The sequence below is a fragment of the Mastigoproctus giganteus genome, chromosome 9 (assembly GCF_048544385.1).
Source record: "Mastigoproctus giganteus isolate SK-2022 chromosome 9, ASM4854438v1, whole genome shotgun sequence".
NCBI classification, from domain to species: Eukaryota; Metazoa; Arthropoda; class Arachnida; order Uropygi; family Thelyphonidae; genus Mastigoproctus; species Mastigoproctus giganteus.
The window spans coordinates 224,832,676-224,855,780 of NC_143583.1; the positions used below are offsets into that span (position 1 = coordinate 224,832,676).

The window sequence follows — 23,105 nt, forward strand, 5'->3', positions numbered from 1 at the left end:
TTTTTTTTTTGTTAGTTGTTGGTGTTTCAGCTTCTGTGGTCATAATGCACCTCCCAAAGTTTTTGAATTTTACTCTGATCCAAGCCCAAGGCGGAATTCGAACCCAGGAACTTTGCGTTGCCAGGCAGGCACTTTACCCACCTGGCTAGCCTGGTCGGCAGTCATTAATCAGTCCAAACTAGATTTTGAACAGGCTAAGAGTAGATGTTATTTGGTTTTTAGGAGCATTAGCAACTAAGGCCATATTGCTCCGGGATATGCGGTGGTCATTCCCTTGACCTTTCCGCATTCTCCATATTTGGTGGTGATGGGCTCGAACCCCGGTCTAATCAAGTAGCATGTGCTATGCACTGCTGCTCCTTCCCACCTGGCTACGGAGGCGCCTACTCTCTCGCTAAGAGTAGAAAACTTGCTTCTTGCCCTAATGGTAGCCGAGCATTCTGGTCTCTTGCCACAGCTATTGGCCGCAACTTTTGCCCATCTCTGCTCACATCTCTGTCAAAACCACATGGTTCTGTTGTCACTTCCGCCAAGGATAAAGCTGACTTCTAGCATCCCATTTTCCTTCCAACTCAAGTATTAATGATCTTGGTAAAACATCTCCAGCCATTCCCAGCATGCTCCATTCAATGCTTGTGGTCTCCCGCCAAAAGGATGTGCTAAGGATGTGCTTTTTGGCATTGAGATTTGACAAATCTCAATGCCAAAAAAGTTTCAGGTCCTGATGGTATTTCTCCACTTGTTCTCAAAACCTGTGCTCCTGAACCTACTCCTGTTCTTTGCCACCTTTTTTCACTTTTTTATTCAAAAAAATAAAATAAAAAAAAGCCCTTGAACATCAGTTCAAGCATATCTACTTTTATAATAAGTCCTCAGTTAACAAACCCAAAACATTCTGAGAGAAATTCTACCCCAATTATCTTTTGCAATGTTGCAGTGCTTAACTGAGTTATATGGCTCTCAACATGAACTACAAGATCCCTGTCGTTCCTTCACAAAATTCCAAAATATATTCAAGTTCATCTCGAAACTGCAGATTGCTTTCAATATCACTTTATATCTTAACTAACGAATCAAAATATTGTTTTCAAGAATTTCTTAGGGATGAGGATACCAGAAGTTTAGCAAGTCCTTTTGGTCCTTGTGGTTGTCACAGACATTCTCTCAGATATGCCAGACAAGCTGTACTTGCTACCTGGGAGTCTAAAACGCAGATGGAACTGATATTTGGGTGACACTCAAGTCAAGTGGACCCAATTTCGGCAAAGTATGAACAGTCTGTGACAGCCAAATCCTCTGCTTGCACCTTCACGATGGTGGGTATAACGATGATGGGTAGTAATTCTGGGTATAACCTCCATGCACAAGTAACGATACAATGGTAGGCAGGGTTGTCAAGGACGCTACTGACACTATGCTGCTGCTGCAACAGGATCTGGAAAGGTTGAGCAGATGGGCTGAGAGGTGGCAAATGAAGTTTAACATTGACAAATGTAAAGTACTACACATGGGAAACAGCAACCCCAGAGCAACGTATCAACTTTGTGGTACTATACTGACAGTGGTAGAGAATGAAAGGGACCTGGAGGTGGTTGTGCAGGCAGATATAAAGTTCTCTGAACAGTGCAGATGGGCTGCAAGAGTAGCTCATGGTGTATTGTCAATGATATATAGGAATTTTTCTAGCAGGGATAAGGAGGTGATTATTCCCTTGTATAAGGCAATGGTCAGCAGGCCACACCTAGAGTATTGTGTACAGGTCTGGAGGCCTCATTTCAAGAAGGATGTAGAGCTGCTGGAACGAGTACAGAGAAGGGCAACAAGATTAGTGAATGGAACAAAGGGGGTGCTCTTAAAAGAAAGGCTTAAGTTTTGCAAATTACAGTGTCTGGAGACTAGGCACCAGCGAGGTGATCTGATAGAGGTGTATAAAGCCTTGAATGGTTTGAGCATGCTCAGTGCTGATGGGATTCTTCCTCTCGCTGAGAATAATAATCACCTGAGAGGCCATAAATTCAAATTGAGGAAAGACAGATGTAGGATAGACGTGCGGAAATTTGCCTTTAGCCAGCGGGTGGTTGGTTGGTTGGTGGAACAGACTTCCATCCCTTGTCATGGAAGTTGATAGCCTAAATAAGTTTAAGGCTCAGCTGGACAGATATTTTGAACGAACAGAGGGGTGAAGTGGAAGTGGTTTTTTTTTTTTTTGGCTGATGCTGCATAAGCTTGCTTTCTTGCATCAAATACCTCTACTAATGCTAAAGTACATGGTGAGTGACCACCCAGGTGTGAACCAACGTAAGCAGGGGTCGAGGTGTGGCGCCTACACCACATGGAGGAACGCCACCCCTCTATGTTACCAGGTTGACCGGAACTTAGCTCCCTAGAGTTAAGTTCCGGTCAATCCTTCCCTATCTCTTCCATCATGCAGTATGATTGATGACTTTTGAGGTTATGATGAACATCGTGGCGAGATCCAATATTCCTTACATTTCGAGGGTACAGTTCTAAAACGGTGCTCGCAGGTCGGCCGCTATTTAGTACACCGGACCGAACCTATTGGTAACTCTCTTGGAGACTTCCGGATCAGCTAGTGTATAATCTTGCTACCTCTACTCTCCCAGATAGTGACTGAAAGGAGTCCGAGTAGGGTGTATGCGGGGAGCATTGTCGAGGCCACGTCATGTCCAGGATCTGGATATATTCTTACCTCGTGTATGCCATATCAAAAAATTTCATTACTTCATACAGCATGTCCCACCCACTTTTCTTACTATTGAATACACCATGAATTGTCAAACTAATAGAGCAAGCTTATCTGCGAAGAGATCTAAACCTCCCAAGCACTTCCTAATTCATTTCACAAATATATACATGGTCTCAATTCTAATCTCAATGATGTCCATTTCCACTTGCAGTCTTCCAAACCCCATGTACTTTTTCTGACTGAATCTCAGTTATCAGTTGATTCAACTACTGCTCATCTCAGATGCCCAAATTATTCGCTGTTTGATTCCTTTAGTCTCAAAGGTGGTACTTGTGCATGTCTGTTCTGATATTCCCTGTCAGAGACTTAGGAATTTGGAATCTCCTCACTTTGATCTTCTCTGACTTAAAATCTCTCTACCTCATTGTGTTAAATTCATCTGTTGTCTCTACCGTTCTCCCAATTCCACTAATCACTTAGAGCTCTTTGACTTCGTCTCTTTGCAACTTGACTTTCTCCAGTCCAACTTTCCTAACAGTGAGGGAATTTTCCTTGGTGATTTTAATGTTCACAACTCCAGCTGGCTTCCATTTTCTAGTCACACGGACCCAGCAGGTCGAGATGCTTAGGCTTTTGCAATTACTAATGACCTAGCACAGATTGTTCAGTTACCTACAAGAATACCGGTTAAATCATACAGCCAATGCGCTTGATCTTTTTCTCACCTACAACCCTTCTAACTACACGGTCGAAGTGAGAGGTGCTTTACGCACTTCAGATCACAACTTGGTGATCTGAAGCATAGAACCTTTTCTTCTTCTTCTTCTCCAATGGAACCTTTATCTCATGGCTATTCCAAACTCATGTTGTTTGGCATTACAAGAATGCAAAATGGTATGACCTGCGACACTTCTGATGATGATGTGAACATTTGCTCAGATGGTGTCAGTGAAATTATTCTTGCAGGAATGGAATCCTTTATCCCACACTCCATTTTAAAATCTCGTCCTTTATCTAAACCTTGGTTTTCCAATAAATGTGGTAAGGCTGTTAAAGAGAAGAATGTTGCATATCGTAATTGGCTTGTTTCTAATTCTGCAGTTTCATTTTCTGCCTACACCAAAGCTGGCAACAATTGTAAAGCAGTTATTAATGTCCAAACTAGAGTTTGAACAGGCTATGAGTAGAAAACTTGCTTCTTTCCCTAATGGTAGCCGAGCATTCTGGTCTCTTGCCAAAGCTATTGGCCGCAACTTTTGCCCATCTCTGCTCCCATCTCTGTCCAAATCAGATATCGTTCTCTTGTCGCTTCAGCCAAGGATAAAGCTGACCTGCTAGCATCCCATTTTTCTTCTAGATCATGTATTAATCAACTTGGTAAAACACCTCCCACCATTCCCAACACGCTCCATTCAATGCCTCCTGTGGTCTTCCATCAAAAGGATATCACAAGGATTTTGATGAATCTTGATGCTAAGAAAGCTCCAGGTCCTGATGTTATTTCTCCACTTGTTCTCAAAACCTGTGCTCCTGAACTTACTCCTGTCTTTTGCCAGCTTTTTTCACTTTCTTATTCCAAAGGTGTTTTTCCTTCTGCTTGGAAATTTGCTCATATCCAGCCAGTTCCTAAAAAGGGTGACAAATCCCTCCCATCCACTTATCGTCCCATTGCAATTACTTCTACTCTTTCTAAAGTAATGGAGAAATTAATTAACCGCCAACTCTTAAACTACCTAGAAACCTTCCATCCGATCAACGATCGCCAGTATGGATTCCGTCAGTGTCGATCCACTGGTGATATTCTGGCTTGTTACCCATTTATGGACTAATTCAATGGAAAGGTTCGGTGAAACACAAGAAGTTGCTCTTGACATCTCAAAGGCTTTTGATCATGTTTGGCATAAAGGTCTTCTAAACAAGCTTCAATCTTATGGTTTGCCAACTGTTTTTAGTGATTGGTTATACAGTTTTCTCTCTGATTGCTCACTGAGAGTGATGGCAGATGGCTCTCTGTCTAACTTCTCCACTAATGCCGGTGTCCCCCAAAGGTTCAGTTCTTTCCCCCACTCTTTTCCTCTAGTATATTAATGACTTTCTTCCATTGACTGTAAATACAATCCATAGTTTTGCTGATGATAGCACATTGCATTCCACTTTCCATTTTGAGAAACCTTGTCCTGCTCAATCAGCTTCAACTTCTCGAAAATCTGCTACCAATTCCTTAAATGCCGATCTTCAGGTAATTCTCCAGTGGTGGAAAGACAACTTAGTTGATTTCAACCCTTCTAAAACTCAGTATTGTCTTATATCTCGCAAAAAGGATTCTTCTACTCCTATGCTTATCTTTAGTGACACTCCGATTTCTAGGCAAAATGATGTATCTCTTTTGGGGATTTCTTTTTTTTTTTTTATGTGAACCCCAAACACGAGAGGTATTAGAACCTATAGTACGTAGTACCGTGCTTGGGTTGGAGGTTGAGAAGACGAAAGAAGATATTTGTTGACATTGGACTTGAACTTCTGTAGATTGTAATATTCAGGAAATACGTATGAAGGAAGGTTGTTCCAGAAAACGGCAGTTGAATGAATAAATGAGGAAGATGAAAAGTTGGTTCTGTGGATTTGAAGTTGGACAATAAATGCATGTTGGCTCGTTGCGGCACGTGTTCGGGCTGTTTTGAAGGAGAGAGCGGGAATTATAGAAGCCAATTCAGAAGAACAGTGCCATGGAAGTATCTATAGAAGAGGCATGCAGCAGAAACAGTACGTCTATGAGAAAGCGAGTGGAGAGACTCTGTTAGAGATGAATCATTAATTAACCTAACTGCCCTCTTCTGAATGGAATCAAGAAGCCTGAGAGATGTTTTGCAGGCACCACCCCAGATGAGGGAATAATATTCCATGGAAGGGTGGATTTGCGATTTATACAGAGTGAGCAGCTCTTTGGAAGAAAAGTAACGCCCAGAGCGAAAGAGAAAACCAAGTTTTTTAGATGAATAAGAAGCAATATTTGTAATGTGCTTGTGCCAAGAGAGATTAGAAGTCAGGGTAATCCCCAAAAGAGATATATCATTTTGCCTAGAAATTGGAGTGTCACTAAAGTTAAGCATAGGAGCAGAAGAATCCTTTTTGCGAGATATAAGACAAGACTAAGTTTTAGAAGGGTTGAAATCAACTAAGTTGTCTTTGCCTCACTGGAGAATTACCTGAAGATCGGCATTTAAGGAATTGGTAGCAGATTTTCGAGAAGTTGAAGCTGATTGAGCAGGACAAGGTTTCTCAAAATGGAAAGTGGATGGCAAGGTGCCTTATCCCTGCTAGAAAAATTCCTGTATATCATTGACAAGACACCATGAGCTACTCTTGCAGCTTGTCTGCACTGCTCAGAGGACTTCATATCTGCCTGCACAATTACCCCCAGGTATTTTTTCATTGTCAGTGTAGTACCGCAGAGTTGATACATTGCTCTAGGTTTACTGTTTCCCATATGTAGTACTTTACATTTGTCAATGTTAAACTTCATTTGCCACCTCTCAGCCCATCTGTTCAACCTTTCCAGATCCTGTTGCAGCAGCATAGCGTCAGTGGTGTCCTTAACAACCCTGCCAACCTTTGTATCATCTGCAAACTTGGACATTAAACTTGATATCCCATCATCAATATCATTCATAAACACCGAAAACAACAATGGACCCAACACTGAACCCTGAGGAACTCCACTAATAACATTAGTCCACGTTGAGCAGTGTACATTGATTACCACTCTGTCTTCTGCCACTCAACCATCCCCTTATCCATAGCAGCAATTTGCCTCCAATGCCACACTGCTCAAATTTGTGCAGCAGTCTTCCATGTGCAACAGTATCAAAAGCCTTTCTAAGATCCAAATATATAATATCAAAGTTATTCCCTGCATCCAGTTCTTTTGTGACTGCATCATAGTATGCAATCAAATTGGTCAGGCAAAACCTGACCAATTTGATTGGTCAGGTTTTGTGTTTTTTATGTTTATCCTCAACAATCTCTCCTCCACTTTTCTCTCAGTTATTACAAAATTATCCAGCTCACTGCCAATGTTTACTTTACCTGCATCATTCTCTTTCCTGAATAACTCCTCATGCGTGAATGTAGATGCAAAATACTCGTTTAGATTGTTAGCCACCTGAGCAGGATCCTCAACTGTTGAACCAACGATATCCAGTGGACCAATCTGATTCATCCCTTTCCTTCTTGAGTTTAAATAGGTAAAGAACTCTTTTCTGTTTTTCTTTGCATCCTTTGCCAAGGATTTTTCGTAGTCTGCCTTTGCCTGTTTAATCTCCATTGTGACTTGGTTACAGGCCAACTTATATCTATCATAGGCTTCCATGTCACCCATTAATTTGTATGTATCCCATGCATTTTTCTTCTCTGCCACATGTCTCATTAGTTCATCTGACAACCATTTAGGCCTAAACCTTGAACAATATTTCTTAGTTGGTATGTAAACCCTGGTAGCCTCCAAGATTAGTTCCTTCAATGCTTCCCATTTCGAGTTTGCTGTTGGTAACATCATCAGTTGGTCCCACTGTATAGAATTTAAATACTGTCTCAGACCATCATAGTCGCCTTTATGAAAACAAAAACCCTTCCCTTTACTTCTGATGGTAGTTACCTCCTTGAGTAAATCCCACTTCAACACACTGTGATCACTGCCACCTAGTGGTTCATTTATCTGCAGATTCTTAATGCATGAAGAATCACTACTGATAATCAGATCAAGAGTATTGCTCCATCTTGTTGCCTCACGAACATGCTATGTAGAAAACAATCATCCAATAAATCCACAAAAGCCGTGCTAGTGTGTGAGTGACCAACCCACAAATTCCAGTCAATATCTGGGAAATTAAAATCCCCCATTATAAGACTCTCTGATTTACTGGCCCACTCTATTTCCCTGTACAATATCTTATTATACTCATCAGAGTCATTAGGCCTATAGCACACTCCTACTCTCAATTTTGATTTCCCTATGCTTATGTCACACCAAACTGACTCGACACTGCCCTGTCCATCGATGTCGACTGGCTTCAGTTCCTTGGACTTTGTGTTTCTTAACCAATAGCATAACCTCTCCTCCCCTCCTGTCCTGTCTATCCTTTCTATACACATTGTATTCCCCAAATTCCAGTTCCGCATCCCTTATATCTGTGTGACACCACGTCTCTGATATCCCAACAATATCTGCCTTTGATGTTTTGAGCAATACCTCAAATTCATCAAATTTATTTACCAAACTCCTAGCATTGGTGTACATGCAGGTATACATGCACCTGTTTCTATTCTTGGCTACCCAAACACAACCCATGTGTTTACTTGTACTGCAATGACTCCCAGCAGTCTCTGAAATATCCTGCATCTTGTTTTTCTGGCTTCTGCTCATTTCAATAGAAGCAGTGCAAGAATCACTTTCACCTTTGCCAGTGGCTACTGTTAATTTATTAGTCCTTGTATCTCCCCCAACTAGCAGTTTTCCGACCCACCTAACTCTGCCTCGACAGCATCAGCAAAAATTCTTGCACCCTTTCTATTTAAGTGTATCCCATCCCTGTAGAAGCAATCTCTCCTGTTAACAAGTACAGTCCCACTTACATATGGGAAACAGCAACCCCAGAGCAACGTATCAACTCTGTGGTACTACACTGACAGTGGTAGAGAGTGAAAGGGACCTGGGGGTGGTTGTGCAGGCAGAAATGAAGTTCTCTGAGCAGTGCAGACGGGCTGCAAGAGTAGCTCAGGGTGTATTGTCAATGATATATAGGAATTTTTCTAGCAGGGATAGGGAGGTGATTATTCCCTTGTATAAGGCAATGGTCAGGCCACACCTAGAGTACTGTATACAGGCCTGGAGGCCTCATTTCAAGAAGGATGTAGAGTTGCTGGAACGAGTACAGAGAAGTTCAACAAGATTGGTGAATGGGACAAAGGGGTGCTCTTACGAAGAAAAGCTTAAGTTTTGCGAATTCCAGTGTCTGGAAACTAGGCACCAGCGAGGTGATCTGATAGAGGTGTACAAAGCCTTGAATGGTTTGAGCATGCTCAATGCTGATGGGATTCTTCCTCTTGCTCAGAATAATCACCTGAGAGGGCATAAATTCAAATTGAGGAAAGACAGATGTAGGATAGATGTGCGGAAATTTGCCTTTAGCCAGCGGGTGGTTGGTAGGTGGAACAGACTTCCATCCGTTATTGTGGAAGTTGATAGCCTAAATAAGTTTAAGGCTCAGCTGGACAGGTATTTCGAACGAACAGAGGGGTGAAGTGGAAGTGGTTATTTTTTATTTATGTTGCTTTTTTTTTTTTTTTGGCTAATGCTGCATAAGCTTGCTTTCCTGCATCAAATGCCTCTATTAATGCTAATGCTAATTCTTGCACCCTTTCTATTTAAGTGTATCCCATCCCTGTAGAAGCAATCTCTCCTGTTAACAAGTACAGTCCAGGCTGAAAAAAATTGTACCCCTTGAGCCTTGCACAATCCCTGCAGGGCCGAAATGATTGACAAGGCTCTCATCATATACTCCCTCCTATCGTGTCTGGGCAGAATTGCAGACACTTTCAAATTCAACCCTAATTCACGGCTTTTTTTCAACAGTGACCTGTACTTGTTAAGTAATTCCGCCGGTCTCCTACTCTTAATATCATTAGTGCCAACGTGTACAACAATATCACCTTTTGTGCCCTTAAAAGATGATATTCGCTCTACAACGACATCAACCTTTGCCCCTGGCAGACATACCCTGGTCCTATTCCACCTATCCTTTTTCCAAAGCATGTTCCCCACTTCCCTGACAATAGAGTCACCAACAACTACTAGTTCCTGTGGGACCAGCGCATTCTGCCTAGCGGGCTGCCGCTGTGTTGCCTGATGACCAAGTGCAAGCTCTGGCGTTGATGTGGGCGGCTGAGAGCTTGATGGGCCCCTCGATTTATTTCCTTCGACGGCATCCACCCTGTCCTTCAAGCTCTCATAAAGGCCCATAACAACGCTGAGTTGTCGCCTGATTTCCTTGCACTTCTTACATCGTGCACATACAAAGACATCCCCCTTGGCAGTATCATGTCCCGGACCCGACTGCTCCGCAAGCATCAAGCAAACAGTGCATTTTAAAAGACTGTGATTCAGAGGGCAACTGCCCCCCCCAGTTTTCCCCTGAACCACTGTACTCCCATTAGCTTGAGCCTTTTGCTTTGCTGCTCTGGTCTGAGTCATGATTCCGATTTAATTCAATAAAATTTCAAAACAAAATTAAATCCTTAAGTTATATCCCAAAACAGTTATAACGCTATATTTATTTTTTCGGTATCTAGTGTTTTCTACGAGTTCCCTTTATATAACTTCCGTATCACGTGTACCACTATAGTTATGTATTAGTTATTTGTTACGATTAAGTCGTTATATATATATATATATATATATATATATATATATAGAGTTAAAAGTACAATTTAATTGACAATACAGTAATACCCCGAAGTTACGTGATAGGTGGGTCCGACGAAAATCGCGTAAGTCGGGGTACAACTTTGCATATAAATACATATAAATTTTGCTTAATTGGGACCAAGGACTAACAAAAACACTAGTTTAGAAGAAAAATATTAATAAAATTACAGTTCTTTATACATATTAATACAAAATATGTATTAAAAAACAAATGACTTACGTTAAAAAGTTATTTCGATGTCAATGGCTTCATAAAATCTAACAAATTCGTCTGACGACACAGAGACTTCTTTTTTTCACGCAGAATTTCTTCGTAGCAAGGTAATAATTTTTTTATTCCTTGCTTTGTAGCTATAACGCATTCTTCGTTGGAGTCTGTTTTCTAAAATTTTTAAGCCCTTTTCAATTTTCAACCTGTCAAGTTTGCAATTGTCATGTGCTTTTCGCCGTTGCTTCGTTTAGGTCTGTAGCACGTGCAATATCACATGGTCTTTCATTTCGCTCAAAGCGTTTCACAATTTTATATTTTTTCTCTATCGACAGAGGCGGACTGGCCATAAGCCTTGCCGGGGAAACCCCGGTGGGACAGTGTGATTTTGGCCATAAACCATAGTATGAGGCCACTATAAATTTTCCCGGGTAAGAATTTTTGACCCAGTCCGCCTCTGTTTATCGATAATTGCTTTTCTTTTTCTCTCTGAATCTGCAGTGTCTTCACCAGGACGCTTCCTTTTCACACCTTTTAATTAAGTATTTTACTCATTTTTAGGGAATAAAGCACAATTACAAAACGAGGAGGTACGCTTGATACGCATAAACAAAGCTGCGTGCATGTAGCAACTGAATAAACAACACCATAAAGGCAGAGATACACTATTAACACCTCACATTTCTAGGGGTTACTACCATAAAACAATAGAAATCCAGTTGCGTTTCTTCTAGTGAAATCTGTTATAAACTGGTAGTAAACTCGATCTAATTGCATTTGCGATATACCGATAGCTGGAACTGTGTTGGTTTTTACGTTATTATGGTGAAATGTGTTTCCCCTTCACTGATATAAAAAACATAAAAGCAGCAAAGTTGAATTTTGTTCATCTTTCGCTCTCATTCTCCGCCGTCGCACCGTATATCGATAACATATGAAAAACGACCTTGAAGATAGTGGGCGGCAGCGTTGCCAAACGAAAAAATCAAGAACCGCGTAACTCCAAGTTCGCGTAAGTCGGGGTAGCGTAAGTCGGGGTATTACTGTAAAGTTTATCAAGATTAATAGAACTGATTAATTGAAAATATTATATTATGCACTATACTAATGCACTATACTACACTAAGCTTATGCTATCGTGTAAAAATGGCGGGAATTCACGAACGGTACTTCTACGGACTCGTAAGTATTGATTATCTTCCAAATCACGCTATCTCAATTTAGAATAAACTAAGGATCCTGACTAGGTCTATAATCTACTTATAGAAGATAATTTAATATAACAATTGGTTAATAAATCGCCTGGTTAATTTATTTATAAATCCTTAATAAATAAATTGGTTAATAAATTTGGTTAAAAAAAAAAAAAGACCTCTCGTTCAATTTGTAACACGTGGACTTGATACCGTTACCGATTTCTAGTAAGTAATACCCACAAAATCTCTGTCTAAGTTAAACTTTAAACTAAGTATCGTAACTAGGAATATAAAGCTACTCTATAAATAAGTTAATATGACAACTTAAGCTAATAAATCAGGAAAAACTTCTCTGTTCGAAGAGCGTGAAAGAGCTTCGTCCGCACAGGCTACCTCTGTGCGGATGAAGAATCATGCATGAAGAATCACTACTGATAATCAGATCAAGAGTATTACTCCCTCTAGTTGCCTCCCGAACATGCTGGTGTAGAAAACAATCATCCAATAAATCCACAAAAGCCTTGCTAGTGTGTGAGTGACCAACCCCGGGGGGCTTACATCTGGTGAGTATGGGCTTGGGAAACCCAGGGTCCTGAGCTGGATATCATCATTCTTCTCTTTCTTGGTGATTCCTTTGTACTTCTCTCTCCCTTTCTCTCTCTCTCTCTCTTCTTTCTTTCTCAGGGGGTAACTCGAGAATTTTTTTTTTTTTTTGTCTGGTGCAGCATAAGCCTCAGGCTTCCTTGTACCATATGGCTAATAATAATAATAATAAACCCACAAATTCCAGTCAATATCTGGGAAATTAAAATCTCCCATTATAAGACTCTCTGATGTACTGGCCCACTATTTCCCTGTACAGTATCTTATTATACTCATCAGAGTAATTAGGCCTATAGCACACTCCTACTTTCAATTTTGATTTACCTATGCGTATGTCACACCAAACTGACTCGACACTGACCTGTCCATCGATGTCGACTGGCTTCACTTCCTTGGATTTTATGTGTTTTTTAACTAATAGCATAACCCCTCCTCCATTCCTATCCTTTCTGTAGACGTTGGACTCCCCAAATTCCAGTTCTGCATTCCTTATATCTGTGTGACACGTCTCTGATATCCCAACAATATCTGCCTTTGACGTTTTGAGCAATACCTCAAATTCATCAAATTTATTTACTAAACTCCTTACATTGGTGTACACACAAGTATACATGCACCTGTTTCTATTCTTAGCTACCCTAACACAACCCATGTGTTTACTTGTGCTGCAATGACTTCCAGCAGTCTCTGAAATACCCTGCATCTTGTTTTTCAGGCTTATGCTCATTCCAATAGAAGCAGTGCAAGAATCTCTTTCACCTCTGCCAGTGGCTACTGTTAATGTATTAATCTTTGTCTTCCCCCAAGCTAGCAGTTTTCCGACCCACCTAACACTGCCTCGGTAGCATCTGCAAATATTCTTGCTCTCTTTCTATTTAATGGAGTCAGTGGTTAAAGTACTGCATGATCATTCTAGGAATGCTTGATTTGATTTGAATTTTATTGGCGCATTAGCAACTAAGGCTATAATGCGCCCCTAGGAATGCAGGTATACACAAATCACGAGTGGATTTGTTAAGGGGAGATCTTATCTGACCAATCTGATTGCATACTATGATGCAGTAACAAAGGAAGTGGATGCAAAAAATAATAATTTGGATTATACATTTAGATTTCAGTAAAAATCTTGACATTGGTCCTCATGAAAAGTTGCTGTACAAATTGAACCAATGTGTCATTAGAGGCAAGTTTCTGCTGTGGATGAAGTTGAGTGTGGTTGAGTGGTATAAGGAAGTTAATAATGGGCATTGCTCTTCTTGAACTAATGTTATTAGTGGAATCCCTTAGATTTTTGTACTGGGTCCATACTGATCCCAATATTTATTAATAATTACCACTCCATTGATTACCACTTTATTTTTATTGGGATTTTTATTGGGATAAATTTTAATAAATATTGGGATCAGTCCATACTGATCCCAATATTTATTAATAATTACCACTCCATTGATTACCACTCTCTGTCTTCTCCCCCTGAGGGGGAGAAGACAGAGAGTGGTAATCAATGGACACTGCTCATCGTGGACTAATGTTATTAGTGGAGTCCCTCAGGGTTCAGTATTGGGGCCTTTATTGTTTTCTGTATTTATAAATGATATTGATGATGGTATATCAGGCTTAATGTCCAAGTTTGCAGACGATACGAAGGTTGGCAGGGTTGTCAAGGACACTACTGACACTATGCTGCTGCAACAGGATTTGGAAAGGTTGAGCAGATGGGCTTCGAGGTGGCAAATGAAGTTTAACATTGACAAATGTAAAGTACTACATATGGGAAACAGCAACCCCAGAGCAACGTATCAACTCTGTGGTACTACATTGACAGTGGTAGAGAATGAAAGGGACCTGGGGGTGGTGGTGCAGGCAGATATGAAGTTCTCTGAGCAGTGCAGACGAGCTGCGAGAGTAGCTCATGGTGTATTGTCAATGATATATAGGAATTTTTCTAGCAGGGATAAGGAGGTGATTATTCCCTTGTATAAGGCAATGGTCAGGCCACACCTAGAGTACTGTATACAGGCCTGGAGGCCTCATTTCAGGAAGGATGTAGAGCTGCTGGAACGAGTACAGAGAAGGGCAACTAGATTGGTGAATGGGACAAAGGGGTTCTCTTACGAAGAAAGGCTTAAGTTTTGCAAATTACAGTGTCTGGAAACTAGGCACCAGCGGGGTGATCTGATAGAGGTGTACAAAGCCTTGAATGGTTTGAGCATGCTCAATGCTGATGGGATTCTTCCTCTAGCTCAGAAAAATCACCTGAGAGGGCATAAATTCAAATTGAGGAAAGACAGATGTAGGATAGATGTGCGGAAATTTGCCTTTAGCCAGCGGGTGGTTGGTGGGTGGAACAGACTTCCATCCCCTGTCGTGGAAGTTGATAGCCTAAATAAGTTTAAGGCTCAGCTGGACAGGTATTTCGAACGAACAGAGGGGTGAAGTGGAAGTGGTTATTTTTATTTATTTATGTTACTTTTTTTTTTTTTTTTTTTTTTGGCTGATGCTGCATAAGCTTGCTTTCTTGCATCAAATGCCTCTGCTAATGCTAATGCTAATGATAGTGAAGAAGGCCGGAGCAATATGGCCTTATCCAAGTTGCTTATGCTCCTAAAAACCAAAAAAACAAACAAACAAACAAGAAGGCATATCAAGCTTAATGTCTAAGTTTGCAGGTAATACAAAGGTTGGCATGGTGGTGACAGGAATCGAGGTATGATTCAGCAAAAAAAACATACAAAAATTAGACAGATGGACTAAGTAGCAATAATTTCAGAATAACACCAACTGGGTGGTATCACATGCAATGCAGTGGAAAGTGAAAAGGACCTGCAGATAATTGTGCAGTCAGACATGAAGTTTTCTGGACAGTGTAGATGTGTCTAATAATGTCTTTCTTCACCCATTCCAGCAGATATACATCCTTACTATTTAGCCCAGCATAAAATCACTCCTTATAAAAGGAGTGATTTTATGCTGGGCTAAATAGTAAGGATGTATATCTGCTGGAATGGACTCCTTATTAAACTCCTTATAAAAGGAGTGATTTTATGTTGGGACAGTTCATGGGGTTCTCAAAATGAAATACAGAAGTTTTTCCTGCAGAGACACAGAGGTGATGATTATTATTATAATTTTATTTATTAATTTTTTTGCTGCAGTGACTGCAACAAGACCTAGAAAAATTATGCATATGGGTTGAGAAGTGGCATTTGAGGCTTACTATGGAGTACCTTGATGATTGTAAGATACTGTACACAGTTAGAGGCAATCTCAGAATAACATACCAATTTGGTGGTAGTACCACACTCATGGCAGGGCAGGCATACTGCTAGGACAGCAAATGGGGTTCTGTCAACGAGGTACAGGAATTTTTTCCAGCAGAGACATGGAGGCGAGTATCCTGCTTTTATAATTACTCCATATATGTCTCGTAGCCATATTTTAGGACGGATGTGGATCTGTTGGAATGGGTGCAGCACAAGTAGTCAAACACAAAGACTTAAACTGTGCAAACTGTAGTACTTGTAACTAGGCACTTGTGAGATCTGAAGCATTTAATGCTTTAAATGGATTAAAGATACACTATATGCTGATGATATCCTTATTCCTTCTCAGACAACACAGATAAAAGGACATAAATTTCAATTAAAAAAGGATGGTAGCAGGGTAAATGCAAAAATTTTAGAGAGAGAGAGAGAGGGGGTATTTATCTGATGGGAAAAATCTTCCATCTGATGTTGCAAAAATTTTTTGCCTAATATCTTGTTATATTTTGTTTAATAATTTGTCTAATTTAGACAAATTATTATAGGAAAGTACAAATGAGGTGTGTATTTTCCCCCCTTTCTTTTTTGACTGTGTTGTATGACTTTGCCTATTTGCATTATTTTCCATTATTAATACTAAAAAAATAATGATAATCATTCTGAATTTTCACTGGTTTTTATACCTGACAGGCATACCCCTGGTCCCGTTACACCTGTCTTCAAAAATAACTATTCTGTGGAACAAACTTGTTCTGCTTTTGGTGATTCCTCCATAAATCCATAGTTATAGGGGGGAGGCTGCAGTGTTGAGGGCAGCTGAGTATTTGATTTGTCTCCTGATTTAATTTCTTTGAAGACAATAACTGTTTTCTTGAAGTCCATTAAAATACTAATTTCCACTTGATTTTTTCTCTATGCATCTATCACACACAATAGGTGGGTGGACATATCACACACAATAATTGGCGAACAGTGCAACGTTGAGTCTGTTTGGTGCAACATAAACACTGGGAAGGGAAAAATGAGAGTGGGAGTGTGTTATAGGCCTAATGACTCTGATGATTAGAAATGCAGAGTTGTGCAAGCAGTTGTGCAGAGAAATGGAATAGGCCAGTAAATCAGAATGTATTCTAATAGGGGAATTTAACTTTCCAGATATTGACTGGAACTTGTGGATTTGGATTTATTGGAGGATTGTTTTTTTCTACAGTAACATGTTTGAGGGGCAACCCGAGGAAGTAATACCCTTGATCTGATTATCAGCAGTGATTATACATGCATTAAGAATTTGCAGATAAAGGAACCACTTGGTGACAGTGATCACAGTGTATTGATGTGGGATTTACTTAAAGATGTAACTACCATTAAGGGTAAAAGGGATAGTATTTGTTTTTATAAATGTGACCACAGTGGTCTCAGACAGTTTTTAAATTCTATACAGTGGGATCAACTGGTGATCATACCAACTGTGAATTCTAAATGGGAAGCCATCAGGGACTTGATCTTGGAGATTACTAGGCTTTTCATACCAACTAAGAAATACTGTTCAAGGTTCAGGCCTAAATGATGTCAGATGAATTAATGAGGCTCATATTGTTGTTATTTGGTTTTTTTAGGAGTATTAGCAACTAAGGCCATATTGCTCTGTGGATATGCGGTGGTCATTCCCTGACCTTTCCGCATCCTCCATATTTGGTGGTCACGGGCTCGAACCCAGGTCTAATCAAGTGGCGTGTGCTACGCACTGCTGCTCCTGCCCACCTGGCTACGGAGGTGCCATGAGGCTCATGGCAGAGAAGAAACATGCATGGGATGCACATAAATTATCAGGCGACACAGAAGCCTACGGCAGATATAAGCTAATCTGTAATCAAGTCACAAAGGAGGTTCAGTAGGCAATGGCAGATTACGAGAAATCTTTGCCAAAGGATGCAGAGAAGAACAGTAAAGAGTTCTTTACTTATGTAAACTCTGGAAGGAAGGAAGGGGACGAATCAGATTGGTCCACTTAATAGAGATGGTTTGACTATTGATGATCCTGCTCACATAGCTGATAAACTGAATGAGTATTTTGCATTTACATTCAGACACGAGGAGTTATTCAAGGAGGGGAATGCCAGAAGTTTATCAAACTCAAACAGGGAGCTAAGTGATATAAATAACTGAGAGCAAAGTTGAGGAGAAATTGTTGAAGTTAAACATAAAAATTATATTGAAGGAGGCAGCAAGGGAAGTAAGCAAACCCTTAGCCATAATTATGGGAGCATTCTTAGAATCAAGGGAGGTCCCCATGGACTGGAGATGTGCAAATGTATCCCCAATTCACAAAGGGGGTTCAAAGGGTGACTCAAATAATTATAGACCCGTTAGTTTAACTTCTGTTCCAGTGAAAATAATGAAGTCACAGGTTAAAGAAGTCATACAGGATCACCTAAACAAGACTGTAGTAATAGTTCAGACACAGCATGGGTTTGTTAAGAGGAATTTTTGTCTGACCAATTTGATTGGATATTACAGTGTGGTCATAAAGGAACTGGATGCAAAAAATAATTTTGATATCATATACGTGGATTTCAGGAAAGCATTTTATACTGTTGCAAGTGGAAGACTGCTGTACAAATTGGAGTGGTTCAGCCTTAAGGGCAAGTTGCTGTAATCAATAAAGGGATGGTTGAGTGGGAGATGGCAGAGAGAGAGGTAATCAATGGACACTGCTCTCCATGTACTAATGTTACTAGTGGAGTCTCCCAGGGTTCGCTGCTCGGCCCATTGTTGTTTTGTGTATTTATCAATGATATCGATGAAGGTATATCAGGCTTAATGCCCAAGTTTGCAACTGCAACAGGATCTAGAAAAGTTAGGCAGATGGCTGAGAAGTGGCAACTGAACATTGACAAATGCAAAGTCTGGCATATGAGTAGCAGTAACCCAAGAGAAACGTACCAACGGTGTGGTACTATACTCAGGGAGGTGGAGAATGAAAAACACCTGGGGTAATTGTGCAGTCAGATATGAAGTTCTTTGAGTAGTGCAGACAGGCTGTGGAGCAAGTCATGGAGGTTTGTCAATGATACAATATAGGAATTTTGCTAGCAGAGACAAGGAGGTGATTATCCCTTTGTATAAGGCAATGGTCAGGCTACATCTTGAGTACTGCATACAGGTCTGGAGGCCCCAGTTTAGAAAGGATGTAGAGTTGCTAGAATGGGTACAGAGAAGAGCAGCAAGATTGGTGAGAGGAACAAAGGGGTGCACTTACAAAGAAAGGCTTAAGTTCTGCAAGTTGCAGCATAGGAGACTAGGCACCTGCGAGCTGATCTGATCGAGGCATATAAGGTCTTGAATGGTTTGAGCAGACTCAATGCTGATGGGACACTTCCACTTGCTCAGATTAAGAACCTGAGGGAGGAAAGATTCAAATTAAGGAAAGACAGTTTAGAATAGATGTGCAGAAATTTGCCTTTAGCCAGTAGGTAGTTGATTGTTGGAACAGACTTCCATCTGTTGTTGTGGACGTTAGCTTAAATTAATTTAAGGCTGAACTAGCCAAAATTTGGAGTGACCAGATGGGTGAACTTTGAAGGGTTTTTTTTTTGCTGATACTGTATAAGCTTGCTTTCTTGCCGTCATATGCCCCAGCTAATGCTAATAGTGTTTCTAGTTTCAATAATGCAACTAGAATACTCTGGCAAAAGCCAAGGTTGCATAATTCAATTGGAGACAACTTCAGCAACAGCAAACTTTGCATTCACTCACACACACACACTGTATCATGCAATTAGGCCTTGATTTGTAGAACTGCCTATAGAAATTTTTCCTCTCCTCTCTTCAGACTGAAAGCATTTGTCCCAGACCTCACTGATCTGGGACATATGCTTTGCTGGTGTAGTTCAAGTCAGTGTCACCAGCAACTAGAGATGTTCCTGTTTGGCACATCCTGTGGATTAACAGCTGATACATTACATATTGTACTATTTATTTTTTTTTATTGAAATTGAGCACCATATACAGATTACTTTACTTATTTTTTAAGAGTTCATCTCATGTTAAATTTTTTGAATAATGTAATTCATTTTAATACTAATGAACAGTATGTTCAGTGTTTCTTTAATTCAAACATTCATTATGTGATTCATCATGAAGTACAAATCACATGTAACCAATAGAACAAACAGGAACCTGGCAGACATATCCATTGAAGGCAATGCCTATCTTTCAATAGAGGTGGTCCAAGTGTGACAATGCTGGACAGAATTCCATGTAAACACTGGCGGGAAGGTTTTGCATGATAAATTAACCAAAGCTGCCACTTGTTCGAAATGTATTTATACACAGCACTTTTCCTTACAATAATAATGAAATATGTGGACAACAATCACCAAATTATGTGACATATTTTTGATATATCAAAGTAGTGCAACTGGTGAAAAAAAAAAAAAAAACCCACAAATTTTAAATGTTGATGGAAAGTAGCTAGTCAAGGAGGCACAGAGAAAAAATACCTTTTGAATTTAATTCACGCACTAGGAAGATTTCTTTCCTACGTGTGCTGAAGATTTACTATGTTATTACCTGTTTACTTATCAATACACTCTTGTAGGACAATAAAAGTTAATTAAAGCTGTTGTATTGTGCACTGTAGTTTTTTTTTTTTTTAATTTAATCACTACTAAGCCCATTTATCAGGAGTCAAGTGTAAGAGTAATAATGATGATGGTTAAAACCTCTAAAATATAAAAAAAATTATGATTTACAAATACACACGCATCTTGGTAGAAAGAATACAAACCACATTCAAATTTCTGACAGTTTCTAAGTAAATAAACCTGCAGTTGGTATGGCAGGATGTTTAATCCACCATCTGTTTTAGTATTTAGATTTACTCAAAGATGCTATTGCATACATGTACATGCTTCCTTATACCATCCATAGAGCTGTAATCTATTTTAATAGCACATTACTTATTTATAGTGTAATGTCACAGATGGTATTAGTGACCAAAAGCATAATTGGGTCTTTTATACCCAACAGATCAATGGCATAATAAAAATTCATTTTGAAAAAGGTAAGTTTAAATTTTATGCTTGGCATCTTTAAACAATTTACATTTAATTACATGAATTCTGTAGAATTTCAATATATTATAATTAAATTAAGTTATTTTACTTTGGCAACAAGATTAGTGAATGAAACAAAGGGTTGCTCTTACGAAGAAAGGCTTAAGTTTTGCAAATTACAGTGTCTGGAGACTAGGCACCTGCGAGGTGATCTGACTGAGGTGTATAAAGCCTTGAATGGTTTGAGCATGCTCAATGCTGATGGGATTCTTCCTCTTGCTCAGAATAATTGCCTGAGAGGGCATAAATTCAAATTGAGGAAAGACGGTTGTAGGATAGATGTGCGGAAGTTTGCCTTTAGCCAGTGGGTGGTTGATTGCTGGAACGAACTTCCACCTGTCGTTGTAGAAGTTGATAGCTTAAATAGATTCAAGGCAGAACTTGACAAACAGTTGGAGTGAGTGGATGGGTGAAATAAGGTTTTTTTTTTTTTTTTTGCTGATGCTATACAAGCTTGCTTTCTTGCATCATGTGCCAATGCTAATACTAAAATAATATTTTGTTTTATTGAGTACTTTATTTATAAAATAAATTTTTTAGTTACAGATATAATTATGTGTATTTACTAATTCAATTTTTATTTGTATTATCATTTCAGATGTGGTATAACAAAAAAGAACAAGAGAGATTGCAATAAATTCTCCAAGAATTAGATTAACAGAGTGAGGAGGAAAGAAAGATGAATGGAAAGGATGATGAAAGCACTGTCTTACTGAAAGTGAGCACGATACGAAATGCTTGGAAAGGCAAGGAAACTAATAAGTGAGAGTGCAAATGTTGATACAAAGGTCCACAAAAAACATACAAAAGAGCACTTTCCCACATCATCTTTAATCTCCTTTGGGAAATCAAAGATATAGCTAAAAACGTTTTTTTTTTTTTTTTGGCTTGCTTTCTTGCTTCATATGCCTCTGCTAATGCTAACATATTCTACTATCCCCTGTTGAATTTATAGATTTATTTAATGCTCAAGACATGCCCACACAAATGTTCATATAAGTATAGAATCTGGTATATGATACTCAAACTAAATATAAAGTTCAGCCAACAATAAAGACTATTATAGGATTATCATAATTGTGTGGAAAGGGCAAAGCCAGTCACTGCAATCCTGAACATGTATGGACAACTGATGGAATATGGATTGAAATTGTCCAAATGATGAAGTCACTATCAAGATTTGGCTTCCTTTTACATTGCCTCAGGTTTGAGACTTAAAAAGCACTCAAAAGTATCAACAAATTAGCCCTAATTCAGAGATATTTTCAATGACTTTGTTTAGAAACGTATTGCTCATCATGCTTCAGAAGAATATTTAACATGAGATTAAATGATTATTGCATTTTGAGAACATTGTGGATTTCAGCAATACATTTCTAATAAGGCAGCAAAATATGGCATAACAGTTTTCACTTTAACTGAAGCCAGAACTTATTTCATGAACAATGACGAATACTATGAGAATGATATATCATATTCAGCGAGGAGTTATTCAGCGAGGGGAATGCCAGAGGTGTATTCAACTCTAGCAGTAAGCTAGAGAATCTTGTAATAACTGAGAGCAAAGTGGAGGAGAAATTGTTGAAGATAAACACAAGAAAGGCACCTGGGGTGGATGGGATCTATCCAGTTATATTAAAGGAGGCAGCAAAGGAGGTAAGCAAACCCTTAGCCATAATTATGAGAGCTTCCTTGGACTCAGGGGAGGTACCCATTGACTGGAGATGTGCAAATGTGACCCCAATTCACAAAGGGGGATCAAAGGCTGACACAAGTAATTATAGACCTGTGAGTTTAACTTCTGTTCCCGGAAAATTAATGGAGGCACTGGTGAAAGAAGCACTGCAGGATCATCTAGACAAGACTTCAGTTATAGCTAGGACACAGCATGGTTTTGTTAAAGGGAAGTCTTGCCTGACCAATTTGATTGGATACTATGATGCAGTCACAAAAGAACTGGATGCAGGGAATAACTTTGATATTATATACTTGGATCTTAGAAAGGCTTTTGATACTGTTGCACATGGAAGACTGCTGCACAAATTGGAGCAGTGTGGCATTGGAGGCAAGTTGCTGCTATGGATAAAGGGGTGGTTGAGGGGGAGAAGACAGAGAGTGGTAATCAATGGACACTGCTCATCGTGGACTAATGTTATTAGTGGAGTCCCTCAGGGTTCAGTATTGGGGCCTTTATTGTTTTCTGTATTTATAAATGATATTGATGATGGTATATCAGGCTTAATGTCCAAGTTTGCAGACGATACAAAGGTTGGCAGGGTTGTCAAGGACACTACTGACACTATGCTGCTGCAACAGGATTTGGAAAGGTTGAGCAGATGGGCTTCGAGGTGGCAAATGAAGTTTAACATTGACAAATGTAAAGTACTACATATGGGAAACAGCAACCCCAGAGCAACGTATCAACTCTGTGGTACTACACTGACAGTGGTAGAGAATGAAAGGGACCTGGGGGTGGTGGTGCAGGCAGATATGAAGTTCTCTGAGCAGTGCAGACGAGCTGCAAGAGT

At 39.7% G+C, this 23,105-nt stretch overlaps 1 protein-coding gene across 2 annotated transcripts in view; it reads left to right on the forward strand.

The window, feature by feature from the left end:
* Positions 1 to 21,437, forward strand: part of Arfrp1 (ADP-ribosylation factor related protein 1) — a 262,721-nt gene extending 241,284 nt beyond the window's left edge. For both annotated transcript variants that reach the window (XM_090381339.1, XM_090381340.1), the window contains exon 9: positions 21,176 to 21,437. The gene's annotated coding sequence lies outside the window, so the exon portion shown is untranslated. The remainder of the gene's footprint in view (positions 1 to 21,175) is intronic.
* Positions 21,438 to 23,105: the final 1,668 nt, after the last annotated feature.